General features: G+C 40.6%; 1 long non-coding RNA gene across 1 annotated transcript; it reads right to left on the bottom strand.

The window, feature by feature from the left end:
• Positions 1–5,414: 5,414 nt before the first annotated feature.
• Positions 5,415–11,313, bottom strand: LOC132333953 (uncharacterized). The gene is made up of 3 exons (XR_009488344.1): positions 11,196–11,313; positions 10,335–10,497; positions 5,415–7,987 (listed from the first exon to the last, which is right to left on the bottom strand). It is a non-coding gene; the product is annotated as an uncharacterized LOC132333953 (long non-coding RNA).
• Positions 11,314–20,007: the final 8,694 nt, after the last annotated feature.

Raw genomic sequence — 20,007 nt, 5'->3', positions numbered from 1 at the left:
TCTGGCCATTAGCAGTTCCCTTTTGTCAGTGTGCCCAGGTTGGGTAAGCTGCAATACCCAGGGGTAATGAACTGGAGGGTTGAAGAGTGAGGCACAAGTTAGCTTTCAGTCAAGAGTGAGTGGCTGCTGGAGGAGATAGGGCTTTTCTTTTGCAATTAATGAATGGTACCTACAAACCATGTGTTTACAAACATTGTACACTTGCAGCTTTGCAGGGAGGAAAGACTGGTCACTCTCATTCATTTGGCCTGGCCGGCCCTTCATTTGCAAGGAGACTGAGTTTTAACAAGGTTATTCTGTTTAAATCAAAAGTGATGTGTTTGTATCAGGCTCAAGGGACTTAAGAGTCTATTTAATATGCATTGATCTTTGTGTATGGGAATACAGAATCTATGCTGGAGCTGTTGAAGCAGGTTTTTGGCTTTTTTTATGGCAAAAAATAATTGGTAATATGCAGGAATGGGACAAGACAGCAATGACAGCTGTGATTTTCAGAGTTTATAGAGAGTGACACTATTAGAAGAAGATTTAATATTCCAGTGGTGAAATGCAGATGTGCCTTTTAGTGGTGAGTTTCACGAGGAAAGGAAGACATACATATTGTTATCATGTAAGTGCTTCCTCTTCACTGTGCCAGCATTTGCCTTCCTTCATGGACCTACCTTTATGCAGGATTAGTAATGTTCTCTTGGTAGATGAGGTGTTGTTCTGTAGCATTGAATAAAGTGGATTATTCAGAGTTCGAAAAAACAGTTCATTTTCACTCCAAGAAAGATAACATGTAATGTGAAGAAGTGCTGCTTGTGTACAAAAAATACAGAAAGCATCCGTTTGGAAATATAGTGGGATTCTCTTTTGTATTTCCCATTTTCTTGTACTTCCAGCAGAGGGCAGGTTTGTGCCACAAAACCCGTTTGCTCACTTGAGAGAATTGTGATATTCACCAGCCATGACCTATCCTTGTCAGGGACAAAAAAAAAAAAAAAAGAAAATCCCATTCTGTTGTAATTTCCCCTGAAAACTATGTCAGTTTTTTCTATTTGATTTGGGTTTTGTTTTTTTTTTTTTTTTTTTTTTTTTAATTAAGAACAAAATGAGAAAAACTAGATGGAACTGTACTGGTACCCTTGTAAGAATCTAGTCCCTAAATGCTCTCTTGTTTTCTAAAACTGTTGTGAAATTGACAGTGTTTCATTTCTTTCCGTGTAATTGTTCCCTGTTTCTATCAGAGTAGGAATATTTAAGGTGTTTTCAGTATCAGCTTAATGTGAGGAGAACCATGCAATGCACTTACTGTTGCACAGACATGACATGATGGTGTTCTGTTACAGTTACACAGCATAAAATGCTGTTGTACCAGCAAAACACAAATATAATTAAGGCCTGGAGGCTAAAAATTGTAAAAAAAAAAACAAAAAACGTATAATCCTGGCATGCAAAACACTGAGGAAAAAAAATCAGGTGGTTACATCACAAGCAACAAGCCCCAGCAGGGTGAACCACATGCCCATGTTTGTGTAATTCTTCTCAATGCCATTTTGGTTTCAAAGTGACATGTTGTGGCAGTGCCAGAACAGGGTGTTCTGAAACAACGGAGGTGAATGGTTTTCTGATTCGTGTGTCATCCCTAGGAATCTTGTTCTTTCTGCTGCAACTACTTCACCTTGTGTTGCTTGTGTGTGAATCAACAGGATAGTTTGAACTCAACAGTGGATGCAACAGCTTCTGCTTCCTTAGTGTCTCATTGCTGCTTTTTTTGTCTTCCATGTGATTTTAAGCCTTGGATTTTACCTTTTTTTTCCCATTGTCACTTTGCATGCTGTGTCCCTAAATGATATTTTGATGAAAATACACATATTTTGCAGGCATTTGTACGCATTAGCCAGTATTGCTGTTCACTTTTCTATCTGGATACAAATTCACATTAAATGCTCTTAAAACTTTTTTCTTTTTTGCTGTGCTTTTCATCCACTCTCTTAGGTTTGTGTAATTTTGAAAATATGGACTGGCACAATATGTTGTCATCATAATCTAATGTTTTGACAATCACAGCACAAGTGTATCCTGCTGCCAGCAAGCTGTGCACTGCTGAGTTAGAAGCTTGTTTTGTCAGTGTTATCCAGGACAGTGCCTTCTGCTCACCTTCAAGCTGGTTTTGTAGCTTCATGTCTGCTCATTAGAGGGTGGCAGCATTTTCCTCTGCATTTGGAAATTGGCTCTCACTCCCTCTGATATTAACATGAGTATCTGGATGATTCAGGAGCTAAAGAGAGAGTGAACTTCACCAAGTCAGAAAGCACAGCCTTCAGTTACCTGGTGAAATGTTAGTGAGGACTCTTAGCCTCCAGGGTGTCACTGGTGTGGCCAATATTGAACCCAGGTCTCCAGAGGTGGAAAACTGGCCCAAGGGAGAGATACCTTCTCTAACTCCCATCACATCCCTAATAGTTACTAGGGCAGAATAATGTCTCATGACCTTTGGGTTGTACCATTACCATAACATAATCTAGCTGTGCGAGCTTTGCAAAGGTCATTGTAGATATAAAAATATTGCCTGCTGTGATCCATACCCTCAGACACAAAGGAAAAGCAATAGCTTAATAAATGTAGTGATATTTGCACTATAGGGCACAGTGCAAGGGTCACGAACCATTATTCTGCACTAGTAATAGTGTCACTATTCTATTCTTGCCCAGTGGTTACTGTGTGACATTTGTGCTTGCAGGGAAATTCCTGTGAATATCAGTAACTTAAAATACATTGCCTCGAGGGGCTGTTGTTCTCCCATTGAAGTCAATGAAGTCCATTTGCCATTTGCTTACCAGTATCTGGGCACAGGACTGACCCAGCATTCCTCATGATCAAAACTGAAATGGCTTTAAATTGGGTTTGGCATTTTGTTTTCTTTTTTCCTTAAAAGGTATTTGTTCATTGGACCCCAGATAAAACATGTTTCTTTAAAAATTGTAACACGTAATTTTATCATATCCATGGGAATTGCCATTGCTGTATATGTAGAAGACAGATTATATGATGAGTTTTTTGTATTAAAAAGAAGTCCTAGATACTTGTGTGATGATTTATGACCTGGGAGAGAGATGTTACCCAATATTTCTTCACTATATTCTTATGTGATAGGTAAATAACTGTTTTCTCTATTTCTCCAACAAAGAAATGTATTAATTCAGACTTTTCTGCATGATATAGCTGGAATGATATAACTGAAATTTCAGGGTTCTTAATAATATGGCCTGAATTTTGCAGGTGTGGAAGGTGCCAGCTTTGTCTGAAAGATTCCTGGTTTTATGCTACTGGAATTGGCAGCCTTGAAGCTGATTTTTTTTTTTTTTTATTAAGCTAAAGTCAGCCTTGGTCCATCCCTGTGAGATCATGAATTATGACTGAGCTCTTAAAGGAAGTGGTGGACACTTTGTATGCAGCTGTGTCCCATGTTGGCATTGGCCTTTGTCTAGAAACACACCTTAGCAGTCAAGAAGTTTAATGTACCTCTGGTAATAAGTCTGAGAAGAACTCCACTCCTCATGTGTGAAGAAGCCTATCAGACAGAAAACAACAATTTGAGGGCTCAGTCAGTGGCAGGATAATTTAATTGCTTTGGATAACTGGTGCCTGCCTGGAGTCTGGCTCCACCATGGATGAGGTGATAAATGTTTCCTTCCCCAGCCTTAGCATGTGTATCAGAGAAAAACATACCAGTTGTTTTCAAGAGCTTGTGGTGACTAAAATTGTCCCCAGCTGCAAGGGAGGGTTCATGTTTACAATCTGGGGAAGCAGGCAGCGTTGTATCATCCAGGGTGCCATGTCCTGATTGCCTCTCAGACATGCTGCAGCCAGGCTTGTGGCAGGGGAAGGTTTTTGGGGCAGAGCATGGTGAGGGTGGAAGAGGGGCCCTTGTAGATCGGGTGCATCCTTACAGTAGGACTTTGTGGAACATGGAAACACAGTAAGTGGGGTCTAGTGGCAAAAGACCTGTCACCTCTTCGTGATGCACTGAGCTCACCTCAGCTGTCACACCAGCCTGTGGCTCTGCCTTGAGCATGAAGTTTAACCCTGGCTCCGGACCAGATGAAGTGAGACCCACTCATGTGAGCCATGTCTAGCACACGAGACAGAGCAGATCAATCTACAGGGCTGACATTCAAGGTGTGCTCCCCAGAGCTGGGCACAGACTGTGTCTGCTTCTCCAAGGCCTTGTCAGTGAACGGCACAGACTGATCCTGCCCTTGTTTTCCTGCTCCTTTTCCAGGCCAGGAGAACAGACAGATTTGCATAGTCTGTAGGCAGCTGAGTACAGTTTTTCCTGTGGGTGGTGGTGTTTAGAAAGTGTCCCGCCTTGCCACTTTCAGATTGCTATCACCCTCCCCTGATGGGATTAGGAGCCTGGCTTCACAGGCACTGCCTGATCCAGCTGGCTTTCATAGGGATGAGGTGGGTAGTGGTGACAAAACAGGATGGGTGATGACTGTGTAGCTGTGCTGGTAAACTTTCCTTGGGGGAGGGGACTGAGGGGAAGACAGGGGGACGGAGGAAAAAGTCATAAGTCTCACCCATAGAAGGAGCTCCTTCAACATTTGAAGGAAATTATCAGGGAGCAGACACCAGTCATGCTTTTCTGACTCATTGTCTTGTTTTCAGACAGCATCCCCCCTCCAGTCTCCTCCTGCCTGTAGCACTGCTGTCCCAATTTATTTCTGTAAAAAGTTATCACAAGAATTTCCCTCTTCAAAAATATAATTAAAGAATTAATGTTGTAATACATGAAGTTTTGCAATGTGCTGAAATCACTGAGAAAATTAACTTTCCTTTTTAAAAAATAAAAAGCAACAACACTCATGCAGCCTACAACCTGGGTGATTTGAGATGCTCTCGTGAGCTCTTCACTTCTTTAAGTAGAGTCTGCCCTTTGCTCCCAGATGATCCTAACACAGGATACCTTCAGAGGGATATAAAGTACAGTTTGGTCTCATAATGTGTGCTTAACTGACTTGCTCTCCTCCACAGCTTTGGAAGAAGGAAGATCTGCAGAAATGTTTTCAATGTCAGTGGTGTCCACAAAAAAACAGGAAGAGTGGTCTGTGAGGTACAAACCTGTGTGTGTTTTCTTCTAAGTCTGCTTCCCAGTTTTGATGCTAATGTGTTATTTGAGAGTACTGAGGCCCTTCCAAGCCTTGCCCCTTTCCAAGCCTCTTTTGTACAGACAGTAGAGCCCAGAGGTGAAAGGCTGGCGTAACTTCACAGTAGCCTCATGAAAATTGCTGTAAAGATTGATTTTGCCACAGGTACTTTAGAAAGCTTGACTTAGCATGTCTTTAGCATCAGCCACAAACACTTTCACTTCTGGGTCCAGAGTTTCAAGGATCAGCTTAGTCAGCAGTAGAAACTCTGTCATCTCATTTGATACCCTTTAATTAGACATACATGCATACATAAATGCATAGATTATCTAATACATCCTACTGCGAATTTCTCACTGAAATTAATGAGCTTATTCAAAGAATAAACTATGAGTAATAATGAATAATATTAGTACTCAGCGTGACTAATAGTGGTAAGAGGGAGAGTCTTAATGACTTAGACAAGGAGGGTCTGCTGGGAGCCAGCATAACGATTTGCACAAACAATTCCTTTTCAGAGCAGTGAAGCTTGGAGCTTACTAGGAGCCAATCATTAAACTGCAGACCCCATTTTATCACAGACGTCTTGATTTCTGTCTCTGAGCCTTTCTCGAGGCACAGCTTACATGTGTGGCAGAAAATGAGTCATGCCCAGGCAGTTGGCCTTCTGATCCCTTCTCTGTTTAGTGTAGTCTACATCTTTGCAGCAACTTTTATGGAGAGATCATGTTTCAAAAAGCCTTTGACAAAGCTCCACACGGGGTGTTATTTTTCATCTAACTGGGAGAGAGAGGCAGAGCATGAGATGAGGAACTGGCTAAGCAGTAAGAAAAAAAGCAGAATGAGATTATATTTTGTTAAAGCTAACGGTTCTTGGTGCAGTGCCTGAGAGTCTGTCTGAGTTCAAGCCATATTGTAGAATATTAATGTCTCTGAAGGATCTGGAAGAGTGGAAAAAATGATGCAAAATTAACAAAGAAAAGCAACATTCATGAAAGTTTTTAAAAGAATGAAACATGAGATTGTTTTCTGTGATATTGGGTGCTGGATGGTCAGCTCTGAATAGATGTCAGTTCATATTTGAAGTAATTAAGACAAACTGGTGTGTATATATTAGTATAGAGTCATATGCAGTAAAATAAAGTCTGCTCTCACGCTATTTCTCCTTGCTGTAATTGCAAGTTTTTGGGGAAAGACGTGGTGTAAATTAGTTTGGGATGAGAAATGAGGTAATTAATATTCCTCCTCAAATACAAAGCAAACAGAACTTCTTCAGAATGAATACAGAAAGGGTGAACCTTTTTTATCACTGTAAAAACTCCAGTTCCTTTCTAGTTCTTATTTCCAGTTCTTGCCACTACTTCCCCATCTGTAATGCCTCTGCTTTTCTCATGATATATTTTTCAGTACTTCCATGCCACAAAAATCTGTGCAATGTTAACAATTTAAAGAGATCCTTGGTCAGGCTGGATTTAGGAAAATAAGGTCAAGAGGCTTGGAAAAAAGGCAAAGCTGTATAATTCCAGGGTTTGTCCTAATCTATCATTAAGATGCTGATGTGGCACCTAATAGTTCCATTACTAGAATAATAAGTTAAACCACAATGATGTATCAGATGGTGAGCATTGAAAACCAGGTCATTTCAGGCTGTTTTAATTGAAAATGTTCTCTTGAGGATTTATGATCCAGGTCTGGACCAGAATAATATTTAATAGTTTAATCTATTAAATATCTCCTGTTGGTTAAAGAAGAATGTGAGTCAAGGTATGAAAGGATTAGTTCCAACAGAGAATCTCTTTTAGATACTGTTTATGCATGATTAAAGCTCAGGTCAGAGTAGTCTCTGTACTAGGGCCACATAGAATCGGCCTTCTCTCAGCAGTAGTTTTGAATATGATTAAATCACCAAAGGCATACTCAAAATCACCCAATCCATTTTAATTCTTTTATGTCATACCCAAGTGAAGTTTTCTGATGCTGTGAAAAATGAAAAATATAACTTTTGAAAAATATAACTTTGAAAAATGAAACATATAACTTTTGCTGCCTATCCTAAAGGAGGATATTACTGTAAATGTTCTTGAAAAAATATCATAAGCAGCATCTATGGGATGTAATTCTAAAATAATTCTTTCTTGTAGTCCTTTCATTACAACATTGGCCTTAAGATGATCAGGCCCAATCTATTTAAATGCAGCTGTCAGCTGCCTGCTTGTCTGATTACTGCACTATTGCCCCTGTTGTGTACTGGAAGGTAAGAGTTTGAAGTTGATTTGGATCCTGGGGTTCAGTTAGCCACCACAGCATGCTTTTTCCATGAATTTGACCAAAATGACTACTCCTTTTCTGTTTGATGGATTAGATGAATAGGCTTCTTCCTTGCAGAAGAAGACTCAGCAGGTTGCTTGTTGCATGAGGCAATGAAGGTCAGGCAGAGGGGCATTACAAAACTGATGAATGATTCTGATTGATGGAACTTTTATTCCTAGGCATGCAAGAATGGAAATCTCTTTTATAAGAGCTTACAGAAGGCATGCCAGAATAACAAGAATGTTCTTGTTGATTTATCTGCAGCTGGTATTGGGTCTGCGGCAGTGATTAAATAAATAACAGCAGTTCTATCAAATGTTGCAAAAGTGAACAAAATCAACAGCACATCAAAACTGAATTCAGATCTCTTGGATATAAGCTTTACATAGACCACTTTCATGTAGCACAGAGATTCACCATGAACACTCTCTGTTCTCACCATTGCTGTGGTGAATGCAGTGTGCTTTCAAGAGTGCGTTTTACTTGTGGCAAGTTGCAGTTTGCTGTTTCTTCTGGAATCTTCTCTGAGTTTTAAATCAAACCTAAAAGTGAGAAAAGCATTTGTGTATGCTTATTATATACCACCTGCTTGTCACTCAGCAGCAAACTACACTATCTTTACAGAGTGTTTAAGCATTTGAATATATTACAGGAGGAGTTGTTTGGGGTTTATCTTGTTTTGTTTATGTTGTTTTATCTTGATAAACTATTGAAACGGATTCAGAAATCTCCATTGCAAAAGAATAATGTGCAATGAACTTTTATATGTGGCAGCTGTTAATGACATCCTTCCCCCTTGCAAAGGAGATCGTTCTGTGTGGTATAGCATTGTTGATATCTCTTAAGTTAGTTCTTTGTCATATCCTCTAAATAAAGCAGAAGAGCAATACTGCAAATGGAAGAAATTCTTGATACCTTTGGAATTACTCATCCACTGTGTTGGAAACAGTGAAGAAATCTTTCTTATTGTGTGTCCTTCTTTGTCTGTTATTTTGAAAGAAAAAAGCTGCCACCAGCCAGCCAGAATCACCACTTAGGTCTTCAATAAGCAGCTGCTAGGAGTTTGACTTAGAAATGAGAGAGACGAGAAGCGGAAAAAATCCGCTCCAAGTGGGTGGGAAGGAAAGAGAGCTTTTACGAGGTAGAATTTCTGGACTTCCTTCCTTGCAAGAATATTACTAAAAGTTGCCTTTGTTTTTCAGGGGGGAAATGCTTCTAGTGAAGTAAAGGGTGAACCATTGTGTCAAGGTAGCTTGCTAGGGCCTGGACATGTGTTTCAGATCAGCTCTCATGTTGGTGCTAGTTCTTATGCCAGTGAGGTTTTGCTGTTGACTTAATTGTGAACAGACAATGCTCTGTCTCCTTAATGGCTTAGGAGGTTGTATATGGTAGCTAAGACCTTCCATTTGCTCTCCAAGGAATGTGCTCTTCCTACAAGACTGCCCATCTGATCCTGAGGTGTTCAGCTTCATTTTTTCTCTTTTTTCAATAGAATTAAATGAACATTTTGAAGACTTAATATTCTGTAATTCCAGTAGTCCACACGAATATGGACTAAGCCAGCCTAATAACTGGATAAATGCATTTTAGGGAAATGACCATGTTTACTGACAACAGTGTTCTCATCATTCTAGTGCTTGCACAATATTAACTATTGTACAGCTTTCTTGCACTGACTGTCATCACATTCTTCAAACTAGAAAGAAAATCAAATCGTTGCAGATAGGTTTGAACACTTGGCAGTGAAGAAGCTGGAACATAAAAAATAACTCAAGAGAAGACTATTGAAGTGCTTGCTGACTGCCATTTGTTTGCTGACAATGGACAGATTGGTTCAGGCAAGCACATCATCCAGGATTAAAGCTAGACAAGACCTGAAAACTAACCCATTTTAATTTCTGACTCAAACATGTTTGTTGTTTGTCCATTTTCTTTTTCCTTTCTGCTCTCTTTTTTGCTTGCTGTCCATCTCTCTGCGTGTTTTCAGCAGTTTCTGAGTTCTTGCTTGAGACAGACCAAAAGAATCTGGCAAGATCAATTATTTCAAACATGAATTATTCCCCAAAAGAACTTAACCCACCTATCATGGTACTGGGGATGGCTTTGTGCGCTTGAGAGAGAGGTGATGTGAGGGTGGTTACTTAACCCTCACCGTAAGTGAGAGAACAGTTTTCAAAATATGCTTAGTAAACTTAGACTCATGGATTTCTTGGAAAGAGGGATTGATGAAGGAGGAGTAAGGCTCAGAATTCAGCAATTCAGACATGTTAAGTCTTCGAGAATGGGTTTTAAACTAATTACTTAGTAAGTTACTTATTTTGGCCATGGGGATGCCATATGTACCTCCTGTTTTCAGGCATTTTCCTGTGTTTCTTCTTTTTTCCACCCTCCCCACGTGCCCCTAGAAGTGGTGCTGCTACAGCAGCGAGTGGGATGGAGTCATGGGTGGGATCAGAAGACTGATTTGTCTGAAGGACAAGCTGGCTGCAGATGGTTATGGGTCACTTGGGTCAGGCCCCGGTGTGGTTCCCAGTGCAGCCCTGGTGCAGTTGGCCAGCGCTGCTAAGGGGTGGTGCAGGATCAGCTGGGAGCAGACAGGGGCCACGTGGAAGCAATGGAAACTGCTCCCCAACTCCTGTGTTCTAGTGCCCCCAAGGCCATGGCTCCAAGCTAGGAGGTTGGCACAGGGGTGTTGCTGGGGGGCTTTGCAGCAGGTGGCCTCTGTGTGTGTGCAGTGTCAGGAAACGGGCTCGGACACGATGGGTGTCCTGTCTCCTCAGCTCTGACTTCACCTCACAGGAGGAGGGAGCTCTGGAAGTGCCTCAGACTGCCAGCTGCTCGGCAAGGGCAAAGGCATTGCACGAGAGTTTGCTTTTCTGATGTTCTTACCTTTGACCATTTGGAGCAGGAAAGGCAGCATTTGCCTTCGGAGCTGGCGTGCACTGGGGTGAACGCATGCAGTACTGCTGGTAACTGTGCAGCAGAGACACGCTGTTGTTCTTCAGATGGTTGCTGCCATCTTTCCAAGGTAAAATCTTCCTGGACACTGTGACTAGGAGAAATGCAAACAGTCGTAACTGGCTTGACAGAAATACCTGTCTGGGCTCCTCAGAATCCGTCCATCCTTTACATTTGAATTATGAATAGAACTTCAAAGTTCCAGAACACTTCTTTCACTAAGATTAGTTCTATTTTCCATATTTTGCAGGTTTTTTTTTTCCTCCCATAATTTAAAAAAGGAAAACCAATATTTTTTATTTTAATTTGGTCTTCCCTTCTTCCTCAACTTTGCCTCTTGCATTTCATGAACAGGGATAGTTTAAATAGGGAATTTTAAGAATGTGGATCTATTTTCCATGTATGGACCCTTCTTTGTCATTTTAGGAAACTAAGGAGATTGCCTTCAGTCGCATGGAATGGTATTGATAAATCCAGTTGTATATGTATATTAATTACAAACATATAAATCCACATCTCATTTTGTGGAGATGTCTAGCTATCAATCTGGATATGCCATGCATTAAATAAGCATAAGCGTTGAACAGCTGTTTCCATAGTGGTGAACAGCTGACTGAAATTTGAATTTCCAGAGTGAAATATATTAATTTAGTGATCCTTTATCTAATGCTCTTTGCTTACAGCAAAATTGACAAGATATGAAAAAAAAAAAACCCAACCCTCTGAAAATACACCACTTTGACCAATAATGTGACGAAAGATCAAATATTAAGTGATGCCTGAGACACATACTTTTAGGCACATTAGCTTTTAGGCAGCAGTGCAGGTCTTCTTGGAGGGAGCATTGTTTTAGAAGACTGGCAGTCAGGTGACAGTCATCAGTCTGCTTTCTCCTTTTAGCTTTTGCCTGTGGAAACATGCTATTCAGAATCATTATCTGCATTGCAAATATATTTGTAGTAATTATGCCTCTGCAGGCTCGATGAGCCATTATGTTTTTATTGTGGCATAAAAATGGTTTTGAAATCTCTGTACCAAAGTAATTAGCAAAAGTGAAGGAGGAGATCACGGGGCTGGAATTTTTTGTTTTGCTCAAGTAACATGGATTTGCTATAGCAAGTTGGAGAAGGCTGATGTTTCATTCTGACTTCATCGATACTGTAGGTGCAGGAACAGCCACGAATGCTGTGCAACTGACTAATGGATTTACTTCGGTGATTAATGCCTATTATCTACTTTACTTCAGAGTTTGATACTTGCTAAACCGTTTTTAATACCTAGAAATATGCTGAAATCACCTCAATTTCTTGCAAAATTACTTCTTGTGAATAGGGTGCTGCTTAATGCAAGCTAGAGCATGCTGTTGGTGATACCATTAGGGACTAGGCCTGCAGAGAAGAAAAAACCAACTTTGAATTGTATTGTATTGTATGTTTAAGACACAGCATGAGTTTGGAGCTAACAGCTCCCAGATGAAGTGATGCTCTTTTTTTCCAACACCTAGCATCCTCTGACAGACACTGTCTCAGTTAATCTGTACTTCAGTGCAGGCTCATGGGGCATGCATGGAGGTAAAATGTTACCAAACCCTAGTCAGATGCATAATTCCTACTAAAGCTGATGGGAATGACGTGCCTACAGGTTAGAGTGTGCACATGGCCTGATGCTCTCCTGTGATGCTATTTGTGATGGTGTAGGGGTTTTGCAATGCCAAATGCATGTCATGTTAAGTGTTATTATATACCAATGTTAACATATTTGTCTGTTATCGTGATCCCTTTGAAACGCTGTACTCCTCCTTTCCCTACCTCACCTGCTGTGTTTCTCTTCTCAACCACAGCTTGTGTTATTTGCACAACCTCTGTTGTCCAAGTCCTCTTTTTATTCACCCTCTCCTCAACTCCAGATGGCAATGCTTTTATCTTTCTCTAGAGAAGTCCTAGAACAGAGTTGCTGTGTTTTCTCTGAGAGAAAGGGAGTTATATTTGCGAGAGGGATCATTCACCAAAATATTTGTGGAGTATCAGCATTGTATGTGCCTTGTCACTCTGTGCCAGGGACATTTGCCAACTTCTTTCTCCTCTCAAGGGTCTTGAGATTAGTGGTAGAGAGAAAAAGGTGGCATCCTATAGGGCAGACCCTGCTTTTTGTGGGGGCTAACTGAGCAAAGGTACTATTAATGTGACTGTCGTCCACTCTTAAAGTTAATCTCAAGAGCTAGTACAGATACTTCAAAGTCCTTCTAGATTATACTGTGTATCAGTAACCTCAGAGCCAAGCTCTGCAAACCAGTAAAAGGTGTCTTTGGGAGAAAGGCTGCACTGTTTCCCTGTCACACATTACTTGTTGAGGCACAGGTTGCCTTTCTCTGTCTCACTATGGAAATTGATTGCTGAGTTGTGAATTGAATTGAATCAGAGTCCCAGTCTCTGCAAGAGTATCCTTCCCAATTGTTTGCAGCAGGGCAGTTTTCATAGAAGTGGGACTTTGCTGCAGGTGCCTTCTGGCTCTTCTTTCAAGGTTTGGCAGAGGTGGTTTAAGCAGATTAATTTATGAGGAAGGTGAGTGTAAGCACTGCTGGGAAGAGCCAAATGTTGCGGGCAGGCTGTCCAGACAGTGCTGTGCAATCCCTTCTTGCCCTTGGGGCTGCAGACTTGGATTTCACTCTTTTTCCCATGCCTCTTCAGCCCCAGTAGTTTTCCAATATGTGCTCGGTAACCTGGAGAACTACAATGAATGTTTTCCCTCAGAGCAGAGAAAAGCGAAACTGCAGGCTAGGCTGCTCTGGAGGTTTATAGCAGTGAAATGAATGATCTGAATGTAATGGCTGCTTCTTGTATAGGGAGGAATGCATATGGCAAAATGCCCTTGATGGCAGGGCCTCAGATGTGCACAGAATCAGTGGTGTGTGCACTCACATGCTTCACAATTCTCTGTATGAACATGGTGACCTTCAGTCTTGTGGTCTTTGCTAGGAGTCTGAAAGCCAAGTAAAGTTCAAGCAACTTGAGGAATATGCCTCTGCAAATTCTGGCACGCCTTGGCCTTTTTTCTTGTGCCAAGCTGAGCCTCCAATCATCTACGTGATGCTCCCAGCACCCTTTTAACCTCTTAACACACCTTGGATATGTGCGTGCACATCCTCACGCTCTTAAGGTGAAAGGGAGCCAGAGATGGCAAGCACTTTTAGGGAGGATAAGTAGGTACAAGTTAGATGGATCTCCAGGGCTGGTAGGTCTGCAGTTCATGCAGGCAAATCAAGTAATGTGAGAAAGAGGAATACTTTAATGCTCTATGAGCAAGCCATGCAGGAAACTTTCCATGGCCTGTGAAACAGAAGGTAAAATCAGGTCACAAAACTTTGTCTTTAGCAGGTCTCAAAATCTGTAATCAAATAACTTTGGATATAGTTAAGCATGGTATTACATAGGCAGTATTTCTGAAAGAGGGGAAATTGGGAGAAAAACCTTGGGATGGCCCACAAAAATCTCAGTTTTTACTCTGTTGTTAACCTGTTATTGTCATCAGCAAGTGTTTAATCTCTTGATGTTCCCCCCCTCCTCCACCCCTGCATGGATTATGTTTATTCCCAGACTGGCTCGTATATTTTTGATCACGGGTCTCTGGCTGATCCATGCGAATGCAATGATAATGGGAAATCTGCTACTGGCTATTTCAGCTTCTGAAATACAATGCTGGGTATGCGAGAGCTCCACACCTTTAATCATCAATTGACCAAGGCATTTCCCCTTATGTCGTAAAAGACATTTATTTCTTCATTTGTTACATTTTCACTGCAGTCCTGGGTCAGGCTGAAGCCTAGGATTTCTTGTCCCTCTCTCCATCATCTACCCTGGCCCAGAGTTAATGTTCTTGCTCTGACTGGTCAGTTGTTCGTAACACAGTCAACTTGAAAGTTTGGTTGGCATAGGCGTGGTGCTTTTTCTCTTTTTATCTGCATTACTCTCCTCACAAAAGTACTACTTCAGGTGCAGTTGCACCACAAACCCCCCCCACCTCTAGCTCTCATCTTCTGCTCTCCCAGCCATAGTTCTAGTTGGATGTGTTTGCACCAGCCCAGCAAAACAAGACATCATCTGGGTTTGAGTGCACCTCTGGAGGGAGGGCTGTTGGAACCAGTCTCTCACCCCAGCAGCAGGTTCCCAGCGTGCCCTAAGTTCAGGTCGTGTCACAGTCTGCAGCCTTCCCTAACACCGAGCTCAGGGGAGTGTTGCACTGATCATCACCGCCTTGTGTTGCCCCGTGTTAGCTCTGTGACTTAGGTGCAGTTCACCGAATCTGGAATTGGCAGAGTGCTGTCCTTTCATGTACTCATGCAGGACTAAAAGCAATGAAGCTCTGTCACAAAAGTCTGGCTGCTGCTCGCTGTGATAATTGCTGCTCCTTGAGTAGCAAAGGAAATGTAACAGGGCTGGGCACAAATGATTTTTAAAAAGCCCACTTAGAATTGGACAATTTCCTTAGAAAACTCTTATCTTTTGGCTTTAGGAGTTCTATAGAATGGGCTATACAATGAAAAGCTTCCTAAAGACTTCCACAAAGGGGGAATTAGCCAAGTGCTATTCATAGAACTCTCTGACTGTGCTGAAAAGGTAGCAAGCGTCCATTCTGCAGGGCGCTCCCCCACAATGGCCAGGAGTTACTGAGCCTTTCAAAGGCAATAGTGCTTTCAGGCTTTGTGTGCCTCCAATCCCCACAAACGACCCTAGAGTTTACTTGGGTACTTAGTAGAAAGTGTTTCAAATAGCCCATTTTCCTGAGCTGCCAGTGTGCTAACAGTTTCCCTGACAACTTGGCTGTAGTAATGTCTCCTGCTTTTTTTCTACGCCGATTTCCCAAGAACTGGTAATTTCAGTTAATTCCCTCTTGGGAATATGGGAGCGAGATATTATGTTTGTTTTCCTGTGATGAATTCTGCATGAATGGTTTTGCCCTCTATGCAGGATGCAGGGAAGGGAAATTTGAAAAAAGCTTATCAAACAAAAGACGAAGGGAAATAAAAGGAAGAAATAGTGAATTAAAAAGCCTTTTAAAAAATGGAGAAGAAAGAAAAGAATATAATTCTTCCTTGCTATGAATAACATAATTTTTCTTTTATTTACCTTATTTTCAATTGTTTGAATTATAAAATAAATAGTTTTTTAATTATTTGTTGAACTTTACAATATTGTAGCAGGAAAACTATTAGTGTCTGTAGCATATATATCAAGAATCTATAGTGTAGGCCACGTTTTAGAAGGGTTAGTATTAAGTGAATTCTCCATTTTTAATGGAATGGATCGTATTTTCAGTTTTTCTTGACTACAGGAGATCTATATGGGCAACTCTGATAGCAGGTTAAAAGGAGGTTAACTTTAGAATGTGTTTATCTTAGCTTTATGCCATTTGGTGTTGGAGTGTGTGGAAATTAATTGTACCGTACAAATCCTAGCTGTAGACTACTAGTTGTAGCCCAAAGGCTCTGTTAACTATTAGTTCTCCAGAGTGGGAGGAAGCGTGTAATGCACTGCTGGAAACAGAACGTGTGTGTAGGTGCTGTGTGGTGAAATTCTCCTCACAGAGTATCCCTGCCATGCCTTTCTGTCTGGAATGTGTTCATAAGTGAGCCTTTCTTGTTCTCAGAATGTATCAAGATAATTTTTCATCAGTTCTGTCAGCTGTGTGAGCATTTAAAGACAGCAGAGATACAAAACTGCTGTTAGTGTGGGGCACACAGTAACACTGAGTTATGGCTTCAGAGGTGATCAAAGAGTGAGGAACTGAGGTTTGGTAAAGCATCCATATTTAATGGGCTCTGGTTTTTACTTAAGATTCGAGTTTTCAAAACAATTTAATAATCAGTGTTGCTAAATCAGACATTGTTCAGAGTCCAAGATGAAAGCTTCTGCAAAGCCACTGTAGTTGCAAAGTCCTCTTTAAATCTAAGCTTCCAAGAAAGTCCCTACTGAACTTAAGTCTGCTTGTCTTCAGAGCATTTCACTGAGGTCTTTGGCATCTCACTAAGGCCTTTAGCATCAAGGATTTAGGGTTTCACTGAACTGTGCCCCGTTCATCATCACCTGAGCCACCATGCAAACCTTGTCTGCTTTAGGGTTTCAGAGGGAGATTAAAAGTGTGTAAAAACTAGAGGATGGGAGGTGACCCTGTTGGGGGGATTCTCACTGCAGATGAAACCTTCCTGCTTGGAAATGAAAGTATTGCTAGGGTTTTAGCCAGTAGAGGGAGATGTTACACGTGTGTAAATCACACCCTGTGCATCAGGCAGCAGTGCTCTTTAGAGGGGGGCACCAAGCCCGGCCCAGCACTCACAGATAGAGGGGTTCCTGTTTCATTGCATGATGTGATTGGTTTAATATGCTTTTCAAAGCTGCTTTCTTCTAGGAGAAGCTGAAAACGGAAAATTCAGTAAAAATCAAGTTGTTCTAAGAACACATTGTAAGAAAGCAAGAGTTTATTAATTTATTCAGGCACATAAGTGCTCAGGCACAATATGTATTAATGCACACCGTTTGCAATGGCACACAGATATTTTTAGGTGCCTGTTACATTACTTTTAAAAGCTGTTCTGATAACACTGTAATTAATACTGAGAAGTAATGATGAATAATGGTAGCAGTGAGATATAGGATGTATATGGAAGTGTTATATTAATGCTGTGTAATAACATCAGAGCTAGGTTTGAGACAGTCTGCTTCCCTGCACAGGTGTACCACCTGTGTACATTGGAAAACAAATGCTTTAGTGTAGTTTATTTTGGTTTTGGTTTTTTTAAAAATTATTGCTATATGCAATGTAATTGTAGGTCATGAGACGTGGGAAGAGGAAAGTGAAAGAACAGTGGAAATCACTGCAGACTCAATAGTTCATCTCTTTACAGTGGGATTGATCTGAAGTAACATAGAAGGGGAGTTGTCATGGATGATATCTGCTTACTTCCCAGATGTCTGTGTATATAGAGACACAAAAGTATTTAGCCTAAGCTGTTTGTTTAGAAGGAGATGCATCATGGCAATTCTGGGGAAATCAGAAATTGTTTCTCTCCATGTGTTGAGCAACAGCATTCAAGGTCACAAGGATGAGCTGGATTTTGGAGCTGATACAGTCACAGCCTACACCTCTCTTCTCTATACTTAACAAGATTTCTTAGGAGGTAGGTGGACAGAGTTGCTTCAGAGCATTATCTGTATTAGTTCACTTGTCACCACAAAATTAATTTAACAGTTTGGAAGGCCGTCAAACCTCTATGAGAATTGCTCTGTTCACTTAAAACATGACTGATGTAATGGCCGATTAATTAAACTCTCTGTGCTTTGTTTATAGCAAGAATAAATTATTTTTATATTGTCAGACTATGGACCCAAGAATCTTTTGTCTCTTTTACTCATACTCATAGAGTTCCTTTGAGACCATACTTTGAAACAGATGATGCTCAGTTTCAAATGTGTGTTTGAGTTTGGTATGCCCTCTAGTTCTGTTCTTAGGCAGCATCTCCAAACCATCTTATCCAAAGGAAAAAGAAAATAAAATTGAAAAAGGTCAGATACTGCCTCAGGCTTTACTTTAAAAACACACTTCTGTTGATGTGCCTGAGAAAAGGCTGCACAATATGACCTTGATATCCTCCGCTTTAAATGCCTATATTGAATATGTGAAGTGATCTTTGTGTATAATTTTTTTTCCTTTTCCCTCTATTAGAGGCTTTCCTTTTGTTCTTTAGATTACTTTGGATGCTGACTTGGTACTGTAACGTTCTCGTGGCAGGAAATGTCTGTGTATGGGAATCTTGCAGCTAGACTTCAGTAATTCCCACACAGACTGTCAGTCCTATGCAGTGACTATGTATACTCTGTCCTCATGTTGGCAAGAGAATTCAATTGTGTTCCTACAATGGGATAGGATTTAAAGCTTTTAGTTGCTTTTGTTTCTTGTGGAAACTATGGCTTCTGGCCATTGGAATGGAGAGTGACATGGCCTCTTATACAGGACTTTTACCCATGTTAGGGAACTGATCAGACTTGATTTTAAAAAAAAAATTCAACCTGATACAGAATAGACTTCAGGGACTCAACTTTTTTTCCTCCCTTCATTCTCAGCAGCTCAAATTTTAATGTACACTTACAGAAATTAAGGACTTGGTGAACACTGAGTAAAATGTCAGCACAGCCAGACAGCTTTAATTGGTTTCTGACTACCTCCCTGGCAGACAGTGACCAAATATCCATGCAAGCCAACCTCTTGATATCATGATAACACAGTTTCAATAGGGATTATTGCTTCTATTATTTATGATAAAATTCCAGGCCAGTGAGTAGTGAAGGTACTTGGGACAATTGTAGTTTACACCTTTCTAAGAAGGTAATAGTCAATAGTGTTGCATATCCCCCAAGATGATTGTGAAATATAAGAGACCCTCTCTGAAATCAGTTCAATTCTTTATTTGTCAAAGTCCAGCCTTATCCTAACTTCATTATAATCCATGCCAAATTTGCTCTTATCCTTCATATCCTTTATCCAGTGCTTACATTTTTCAGGCCTTCTTGCTGACTGCTGTCTTTGGCCATATTATCTCTGTGGAGTCAATGGAAAGACATTCATAACACCAGTGAAACTGGACTAGACCCTTTCCATTTTTTAAATCTAAATATTTTTCCTTATATGCCATCTTTATGTGAGGAACACTGATGTCTTTTTATCTGATGGCACTTCTGTCTTTTTATCTGATTTCACTTGGAAAAATATTTTGGAATTTTAGGTTGTTTATTCAGAAAAGCTGTCCATAATTATCTCATGAGCGACAGATGTAAACAGTGCTTCAAGATTCTTTTTCTGCTTTGGTTGTTTTTGATAGGTGTGTTTATTAGATTCTTGGAACAGTGACAACATCTGTTCTTATGACCAATGTAAAATTTATGATAATCTGTAAATAATGTATCTGAAAAAACAACAGCTGTGAAATCAGCAGAGCAGAGATTCTCTTGGATTACTGCTTGACTCCTGAGATAACAGCACTCAGTATGTGGAAGGACCCAGTTGTGCTGAATTGTGGAGTTTCCTGATTAAAAACAAACCAAAACAATCTAACCTGTGCTTTGAGTACTTTGACCATATTTTCACCTTTGATCTTTTTGTTAGGGGTACTGCTTGCGCAGATCCAGTTCTAGATGGGCTTGTCATATTGGCCTTAACAATGTCATCTAGATACAGATAAAATGCTCTACATAGTCTTAAAATATTACATTAAATGCATTGAGGAGATAGTTCTCTCTTTCCCAGAATTGTATTGTTTGGAGTCTTGGCAATTAACAGAGTGTGGGTATGAATTAGCTAGAAAATAACCCCAAGATATAGCATATATTAGCAAACAAAACAAGTATCTCAGACTCAATGCTGAAAGTTTCCAAAATGGCTTGATGCAAAATGATCCTATTTCTTGTGGCCATGTGTAAAGCTTATTGCTTGTAGCTGTGGACTGTTGCATTGTCCCCAGTTCTAAAATGGTAAAACTGAGGGCAAGTGACCTCCCCTCTGCAGGTCATTAGCAGGGCCAAGAGTAGAATTTGGGTCTGCTTTTCCCACTCCGATG

This window comes from Haemorhous mexicanus, chromosome 1 (genome assembly GCF_027477595.1).
Source record: "Haemorhous mexicanus isolate bHaeMex1 chromosome 1, bHaeMex1.pri, whole genome shotgun sequence".
NCBI lineage: Eukaryota > Metazoa > Chordata > Aves > Passeriformes > Fringillidae > Haemorhous > Haemorhous mexicanus.
Note: the sequence above shows the minus strand (reverse complement) of the source record. Positions and strands in the feature narration are given on the sequence as shown.